The following is a 10,003-nucleotide window of genomic DNA, read 5'->3' on the forward strand; positions in this document are numbered from 1 at the left end:
CCCAAATTCTTTTGTGGCTATGCTGTCAGTCTGGGTCAGCACACATATCAGAACAAAAAAATATTAGCTTCTCCTTCCCCTTGGCTACTCAGACAAACAGGAACAAGAAGTAGAGAAAGGATTTCTCTAGGACTGCACAGCTATGAATAAAAAATGTTATGAAATAAAATTCCTGGTGCTCAGGAAAAGTTAACACACAAATACTTTTGAGCATCTGGTCCTCTGAAATTCACCTGTCTTTGTGTTACCTGAAGATATAAACTTCTCCTTGTAATTATGATACATTGATGACTGCAATAATATGCTGGGGGTACATATCATTGCAGGTCAGAAAATTGGAGAAGTGGCTTTTTTTTTTTAATTTTTATTTTTGAGAGTTTAAAGGTACAACATGACTTAGAATCTCCTGGCAGTATCTCCTCCCATCCTCAGATGACCCTGACCTAGACAGATATCAGGTGGAGATGGACGAGATAGGGGCTGGAGAAATTCCAGGCCACAAGAGAATTAGAAAAAAAGATAAAAGGTCAATTCACAATTGATGACAACATATAGTAACTGCTGAGCCTGATAATTTTAATTATTGATAAAGGTATTATCTTAGATTTTTTTCATTAGCATTTTTCCATGTTTAATAAATCAAGGGTTTGGTTAAAGAAATTAAGTATGAAAGGAAAATTATGAAGATTTCTGGACTATGTATGCCCTTTCACTAGTATGAATTCTCTAAAACTACCATTCTTTGCCTGCACAAGCCCTTCTTCTGTAATAGTCATCTGAGAAAGTTGCATTTGCAGAAAGACAAGGTTAGGCAAGTAAGATATTGGTATTGTTTAGTAGTCAATCAGCCTAAACGAAAATTAACTCATCTTTCTTCCTAGGGGAAAAAAACCAAACCTCTTCCCCCCAAAAAATGGCAGAAAGAAATCCACAAAAAATTTTAAGCAGTACCAACAGATGAAATTTAACACTCAGTTTACTTTTTGGAATGTTTAACAAATTCACTTGATTTTATGCTCAGTACAATCTCTTCTGAGAAAAACTCTGGGTGGGGGAAAATCAAGGCTCTTAACTAATAATCAGTGTGCATCGTTTGGGTTTCTGGGAGCTGACAGCTTCCTCAACATCATGGGAAATCATGGAGCAACCTGCAATTCAGTTGCAGAGTGAATGCACCCAGCCTTGCAAAGGACAGATTTCTTCAGTGTTTCAGGGGACATGATATTATAGGGGTCATGGCCTAACTCTGGGCCTATTCAGTAGATCTACTCCTTATTGGATATTTAAAAAAAAAAAATCAGCTTTGTTTTATACCCCCTAATTATATGCAAATTATAATGAATAAGAACATCAACTAGAAACCTCCACTTGAATAACAGGTAATAAGTTTACAAAGGTCATGACAACAGTTTGCTGTAGGCTTCGTAGAGTCTCATAAAAGAAAAAAAATAGTGATGTTTGAGGACTCTTAAGAATTCAGCAAAGACACTTTAAAGTCTTTGGGCTGATTGTCACCACAGTTGCACTCTCAGGGATTGTGACATCACCCAGTAGAAGAGCAAATCACAAGCCACATTTCCTCCAGTAATTTATGGAACTGTAATGATTTACACTAACTGCCGTGCTGCTAATCTGATTATCTTACTGATTTTTAAATACAATCCTAGCAAGACCTTTTAAGTCCACCTAAGATGAAAAATGAGTATCATGAAGCTGTGCAGACCTCAATGCTGGTTGCATTGCTCAGGACATACAATGCCAACAGAGACACAAATACAATGCACAATGCCATCACTAAAGCATTGACACTTTCACCAGGACTGTTACTGGTGCTACCAATTACAGCAAATGCAACTGGAAACTACACAGGTCATGTTTGATAGCTATGAGCACTATGGCAACATTTTAAAGTTAAGACAAATAGAAAGAATACTGAAGAGGTTCCTACCTGGGTTCTGCATCCACAACAACAAGTAGTTCTACTACCACACAAATGCTCAAAAGTCAGAGAATTCTCTCCTTAAGAAAAGCTCTGCTGGTACGTGGTGGAAGAATCATTAACTTCCAACTCAAACCAATGTTTTAATCTTGTCTCCTCCCAGTTCTGCCCTCTGTTAAGGGTCCCAAAATCCATGTTTATCCACAGCGGTCAAAAGTTAATTAGGAAGAAGACACGCAAGTGTGTTCATTTTGTACATTCTTGCAAAACACCTTTTTTCTCCACCCTGAAATTGTCTAGATCATAATGGTTCACACCTTCCTGCTGTTTAAAAATATGGTGTCTCAACTTTACAAATATTCCTGTTTCCAATGCATTTTGTTATGAAGTTTTATTTTCATAGTCTGTGGCTAAAGTCCATTCACCTCAGATCTGCTAGAGCCGGCCAAGAACTTGCAGGAAGAGAAAACATAGTGCCTTGGATATATGGAGCAAAGGGGCTGTTCAAGAATGATTCATGCTTGGAATACTGTTGAAATTTATAGTTTATTGCTATTAACAGCAAAGGCAAGTGAAATAGGAAAGCATATTAGGGCTATGTGTACTTTGGAGCAACCCTTTATCGCTTACAACCGTAGTTCAAGGAAACTGGAACAGGTTTATTTGTTTGTGCCCCTGCTGTGCATTCTGACAGATTCCTGAAAGTAATAGTACTTAAAAGATAAGTAATTTCTGAGGCAGGTGAGATATGACTACTGTCTGTCTAGATGTTACACCAAAATATTCCATTCCTGGTAGTTCCTGCCTTCTTTCCTGCCACCAATTTCACCACGTCACCAGCCATTTCCTCGTAGAAATCAACTGGCTTCGTCAGACCTTGATGTACCATTGATAAATCCATGCTGACTGCTCCAAATCACCAGTCCATTGTGTCCAGTAATAGATTGGAGGTTAACTTGCTCTATAACCTTCCATAAACCTCTGCTGCTATTTTATTGATTCACTTTGGTTGTAACTTCTTGTGCAGAACAATTTTTATTTTACCGTGACTAAGTGATCATTAGCATGACCAAGGGAGACTTCATTCATCAGCACAGAGAAAATCCATGGTCTTAGATTATGATTGCGTCAATTATATTTAAGTCTGAATGAAAAAACCCTGAAACAACCAACATTGCCATCACTGCAATTTTTCTAAAAGAGTGGTCCTCAGAGCATTACTTAGCATTAAATACATGCAAGAGATTCTGTAACAGATGTGGGCCTCTTTTTTTCAGAGTTAGTGATCCCTCATGTCCTGTTTTGGCATAAAACATCAACTACCCACTTTGAGCAGTTTTCTCATACCATGATTGACATTTTCTAGTCACAAGACAAGCATCTTGGCCCCTATTTATTGCTTTTTATTGCAGGCTACCATATCATACTGCTACTCTGTGTTCTACCAAGGGCACTGTAGTGGTTTCACGTTTACTTGGTTTTGTTTGTCAGATTTAGTGTAGTGGTTTGAGTGTTTACTTTTTTTTCTTCTGTGAGATAGTATTAGGAGAAGCAAACCAGGCCTAAATTTAAAGATAAACAAATTTATTAACACATACAAAGAGAAGAAAAGAAAGGAGGATTCTTTGTCTCAAGGAACAGTGATATCTTCTCACTTCTTTACTGGTGCAGAGGACTTTTTATCTCTATCTCTGTTCAAACATCTCATGGGATTAATATCACTTAGTTCACCACAAACACTTGCTCAGATCTACACAAAAATTTAAACAATCATCTCTCTAGAATCCCTTTAGGATTTTTAAAATTTGCGGGGATGGGGGAAGAGAACTCGGAGAGATCTCGGAGCAGCACGGCTCGGTCTCATCCGGGAGGATCCAGCTCGGTGCTGCTATCAGAGGCTGCAGGCTCCCCTCTAACTGCTGGGGGAAAGGGCTCAGGGCTATGGCTAGGCTTTGGGCCAGCTTCCCACCCCGTAGGGGGAGCAGCAAGGTGTTTTATAGCTGCTAAAAAACCGATCTGGGCTGGGAAGAGGGCATATCCTCATCCCCTATCCTGGCCCAAGAGTTGCTGGGCCAGCTGTGAAAAGCCCAGGCCCGGGCAGACCCCCGGCCAGGAGAAGGCAGGGACTGCCTTCTTACTTCCTCTGTGGCTGGAAGGAAAAAGGGTTGTTCTCTAGGAGCTTCTGATATTTAACCTTGTAGCTCCACAGAGACATATCTCTTCCTAATTGGTTTGTCAAACTATAACTTCCTGAACAAAAAAAACCTTCCTGGCCAAACCACCACAGGCACAGGCACACAAACACCCGTGTCCTCATCCTTCTTTAAAGGTGTGTCACAAACTCCACTCTTAAGCTCTGACTGCATCAAGAAAAGTATTCCCTGCTGTTTTACACAGTTTCATGGTGGAGTTTTGCATTCCCAAACTTTCGTTTTCAGGTTGTCTTCAGATGTATTAGCACACATACCCAAGTGGGTTTTTGGCCTTTTAACATCCTAAACATCTGAAAAGGGATGGAGCTAAAATGACTCTGTTACTTTGGAGTAAATAGAACCTGCAGAAAAAGGTGCTACTTTCTTTTTCACATAAAGGAAACAGTATTTCTTTGTTTTCATCATTCTGACAAGTGATGAAACAAATCAGTTGCTCCCTATTTTTTCCTAGTCCTCTATATACCATTAATTCATAACTTTCCAGGATTAAAATGTCTTTTGTACTTTGCTTTCAGTACGACTGAGAAGAATTTTTTTATCTTCAGACTGCTGCTGTCCAAACTATCTGTGGAAGCATTCACAATCAAATCTGATTTCTTGAACCAAGAACAGTTGATTAAAACTACCAGAATGGGAAACTACTGGAGTCAAACCCAGACTATGGTCTCACACCTTAAAAAAAAAAGAGACTCATCTTTTTTTCCATCCAAGACCTCCCTCCATATTACTCACACTTGCAGGAAAAAGAAAATTATTAAGATAGTAAAAATTCCCTTAATAAGAGCACTGAGATATCAGTAATTTCTGTTTCCTGCTGAGGTTAAAAGCAGTCCTTACAAAAGCTACAGTAAGTCACCTTTAGCACAGGAGGTGGTTGCAGACTCCTCCAGGCAGAGGGTGGCAGCAGATCCCACCAGAAGAAGATGCTGTCGTGGTACAATTTGCAGGGGGCAGGCGGCAGTAGCAGGGAGCTGCTGGCCGGGCAGAGGCCAACTAGAGTAGGCAGCTTTGATTAGAGCCCTTCTTATTCTCAGGACACTAATCCCTAGATACAGAAAATCAATGTATTTTAAAATTTAACTGTTAACAAACTAAATAAAAGGGACTGTGTACAGCAAAGGTTAGCAAATACTCGTGTAGTTAAGATACTACAGGAACCATGAGGGGGTGAAAAAAGCCTTTTCCACAAAAGAGAAGTATTCTTTGGTGCTCCTGTCCCAAAGCGTCTAGTTTTAGTTTGGTGCTGTAGAGCTAACAAGAGAGAAAAGCATGCTAAGAGGCTGATCTGTTGTCACCATCTTAGCCAGAATTAAAAAAGGGAATTTATCCTTCCTCTGTTCAGTGGAACATTTGCCCTTCAAAGGAACTTGATAAGTTCTTCTGAAATCAATTTGGAAATTGATTTGAAATTGAAATCAATTTGAAATTGAATTTTGAAATCAAAAATCAATTTTGTCATTGATTTGCATCATGCATCTATCTGGGGAAAAGTAGACCATGATGTGCTGTTTTAATGATATTTTTTTTTCTTTTTCTTTCTACTTAAAATACAAAGGGTAGATATTAATGCTGGTTGTACAGCTTCTCTTTGCATTCAGCCTTAATCATCAGCTTGAGCAGCTGGAGTTGTTATTACAGACACAGCATTGAAGTGTAGGTCAGTGGCAGGTGAGAGTGCTTAGGCTTTTTTCGTAGCCAATCCAAATGTGTGTTACATCACAGAACAGCAGAAACAAAAACCATGCTGACTTTAGTGAAATCCCAGGCCAAGCCCCCCATCACCTTCACATGGTCTGGGATACTAACAGAGGGAACAGGACTGAAAAAATTAATATGACTCACATAATTGAATACCTGGTATTATATACAAAACCACTTCAATAAATTGTTCATCTGTCTAGTTAGATTAGAGCAGATCTTTTACAAGAATAGGTGAGTCTTGATCTTTTCCTGACAGAAAAATTTATCAGATGTCAGAAACATCCCAAAGACTGTTGTTCTAGTGAAAAAAAGAAAAAAAAAAAAAAAAGAAAAAAAGAAAAAAAAACCCCAAACTATTTTATTTCTAATACAGTTTTATCCTCTTTGATTTCCAGACACTGGAAAACAGTCCGTCTGCACAGTTAAATAAACAGATTTTTTGCTGACTGTATAATGTTATCACAGGTTGTTTTTTACTTAAACAAGTTTGTGTTTTTCCACATCTTATTTTAGCACTGCCAACATCACAGGATCAACAAAAGGGTTCTGGATGTGTACAACAACCTTTCAAACTTACCATGCTCAAAAGCCACTAGGAAAGCCTGGTCACCATCCAGCTGTGAGAATGTGCTCCACGTGCTCTCCACTAAATTCTTTCCTTATTTACTCTCTTCAAAATTCAATGAACTGTATTAATCTGGGATGAGCTGTTGGTTAACTAACCTCCTGACATTAGCCACATGTTCATGTTGCTTAAGTAAGGTCCTTTTAATGAGCACATTAAATCACCATTTAAATTTAAATGGCCCCACATTTAAATTGCCCTCATCATTTTTACAGCAATTACGGACTTTTTGTCTTCTAGAGGTTGATTAGCACTGGATGAAGAGCTGCCTCTGCAGCACTTGCTTTGTGATGCTCCAGGGCACAAAAAAAGACAACCAGACTGGGGCAGATGTATGATCCCTCTAAGCGACAGCCTTTGGGCTAGATTATTAATAATTATTAATAATGTTTATCTATGTGCAAATGCTTTTAAATTACCCCTAGAACCTTGTTACTTGCAAGTCTATGTATTTCAGACTCTAAAAGTAAGTTTTAGTCGCTTTTCTTTTAATGTTATGTAGAATTAAGCTGCATGTTGTGTCATCATCAGTCAAACCAGTCAAAGTGGTGCTGTCAGTGTTTTCTCTCAGATTATACCAATTGTGGTGTTATTCCAAAATATTGCAATAGTGGTTTCATAAATCAATCTTACTCATTATTTTGAGCATTCCAAGGAGGCAATCTATAATTATCCAGCCTGTTTATTCTTTTTGAGATATCCACAACCCCCTTGCTCTCTGTTTTTCTGTAATTCCCACAGATGGGGGGATGGCATGAGCTCCATGGCTATATATATTTTATATATATCTATATAAAAGGCATTGTTCCCTCAGTCTTCTGATCTCACCATTTTGCCTTCTTTATCTGTTAGAAGTTCTTGAAAATTCCCTCCTGACATGATTAAAAATGATGTGCTTATAACTAAGACTTCATTTGAGAGTTGCATTTCTTGCTGGGAGGTAGGAGAGGAAATGTGCCTTTGGCTCATGTGCCCCAGCCCTGGCTGCACATCCCATTATTTGGCACAGCCTCGTCCTACATGTGACAGCTGAGGACCTTGCTATAATATCCCACCTTTTACGTGGCACACAGCCCATAGGTGCTTCTTAACAAGGGTATGAATCCCTCACTGTGGCCTGTAAGGGTGATAGCAAAGGTTGGGACATCACCTCAGCTAATCCTTTTAGCAATCTCACCTTTGGAAATGAAAGGCATTTGCATCTTTGCAGTCTCTTGGTTGTGGTTTAGCATCTCTAACTCTAAAAAGAAATGAAAAGATCCAGATTTTTTGACCTTTGTGGGACAGCACTTATTGCAGATATAATTTAAGATGAGGAATTCTGGTAGGAAGATGCTGACAGATCCAAATGCTCTAGTGCTGAGATAATTTTTTCAAGTATTATGACAAGTCCAGAATATGTATCTGTAGTCAGACACTCATCCATGCAAACATGTTACTACTTAAAGTACTAAAATAAAGTAGCAGCCTGAAAATAGTTCAAAATGGGAATGGTTTATATCTGCTTGCTAACTTACAGGATTATTATTGCCAAAGAATGAGAGGAGAAAAATGGACATTTTAAAAACATAATGCAAATGTGAGTTACTGAAATAAATTCTTTTCTCATATTCCAGTGCATAAAGAAAATGGGTTATGGAAGGAAAGCCCATATTTTAAAGAATTATTCACTAAGTACAGACTTAATATATAACCATAGGAGATAACCCAAGAAGCAGATTATTACTGTGCTTGTTTCTTTCTGAACTGGAGTAGGATATGTTTATTTCTCTTAATTTTTTTATTTGTCTGTTGCAACTTAACCCTAGCCAAAAATTAAGTACCATGCAACTTCTTGCTCACCCTGCCCCCACAGAGGGATGGAGAGGAGAATTGAAAAAAAAAAAAAAAAAAAAAGAAAAGGTAAACCCCATGGGTTAAGAACAGTTTAATAATTAGAATAAAATAAAATAGAATAATAATAGAAAAATAATAATTGCAATGAAGAGGAAGAAAAAAAAGAAAGAGAGAAACAAAACCCAAGAAAGAAAACTTTTTGATGCACGATACGGTTGCTGACTGATATCCAGTCTGTTCCTTAACAATCACTGGTTCTTCCTGGCCAATTCCCTCCAGTTTATATACTGGAAATGGCATTCCAGGGTAAGGAATATCCCTTTGGCTTGTTTGGGTCAGCTCCCTCCCAGCTTCTTCTGTAGCTTCTCACCGGCAGAGTATGGGAAGTTGGAAAGTCCTTGACTTGGGGTAAACACAATTCAGCAACAACTAAAACATCAGTGTGTTATCGACATCATACTCCTGCTGAATTCATAACACAGCACTCTTCCAGCTACTGAGAAGAAAATTTTCTCTCTCCCAGGTGAAATCAGTGAATTTTCCTGGCTCTCTTGTTGCCAGGCATGTGCAGAATTGCCACTGTGACAGCTTAATAATTGGTGAGTAGCAGTGTCCTTGCCAGGACTGATTCACAAAGTAGGAATCATCCCCATTGCTTTGACACACATACAACATCAAGCATTGAGTGAAATGCAGGTATCTCTCCTTTTTTATCCCAGTGTGAACTTAAGTTGGGTTCCTCCTTTCTCTCATGGGATCTGACAACTCATTTCTATGGGAAGTGCCCTCCCCAGGAGGCTGTGGAAGGCTCCAAGCATTGTTCTCACTCTTGGATGCTGGTGCAGTTTGAAAATTTTGCTGTTTTTATGGTGATGTAGTATGAATGAGACCAGAGACGGGAATGCTAATCTTTGTGAGTCACCCCAACCTCAACTCTTGACTTAGTCCCGTATTCATAAACCTTCAGATTATTTTAATTATGTTTGTTTAGTTCCATATCCATTTCACAAGGCCCAGCGAACAGCCACAGCTGCCCAGGACCTCACTGCCCACAGCCTCTGAGACTCACTTGGAAGGACAAAGGTCTGGGACAGGAGACTGGGTCTCCCATATTCCAGGCCACTGTCTAAACACTACCCACGTGGTCAATCTGGGTGACACTGGTTCTTCCTCTTACAAAGGCATTTTCCCCAGTAGTGGGTTTAAAGCCTTATCTTCTGCAGATATTTGGTGCTTAAGCACCATCCTTCTTGCTGTTGCTATTGAGTGGGTTAGGTAGGTCCCTAACAGCACAGGACACACATTGATCATAGATCAAGCCCAGTGAATCCCATTCTTGTGCATGTGCCCCTCCTCATGCACCCACAGGAGAGGCAGCAGGGCACCTGTAGTCACTGCTGGGACACAAATGACGTGATATGGGTCTGTTTTGCCAATATCATGGTGAAGGATGAAGCCTACCTTTCATCATGTGCTCAAAAATTCTAGTTGCTTTAAAGGATATCCCTGTCGTGCTGCCATTATCTTTTCCAGTGCAAGCTTTCTTGAGACTTTTTTAATATTAAACAGCTCTCCTTTTCACTCCCCACCACAAATATTATTAATATCAAATATTGACAAAGCCCAAAAATGTCTTAGTTGCAGCTAGAAAGTACAATAAAGTAAAAGCCCCAAGTCACCTGGTCTTTT

Source organism: Chamaea fasciata, unplaced genomic scaffold, assembly GCF_029207755.1.
Source record: "Chamaea fasciata isolate MVZ Bird 193981 ecotype frontalis unplaced genomic scaffold, bChaFas1.0.hap1 SCAF_5, whole genome shotgun sequence".
Taxonomy (NCBI): domain Eukaryota; kingdom Metazoa; phylum Chordata; class Aves; order Passeriformes; family Sylviidae; genus Chamaea; species Chamaea fasciata.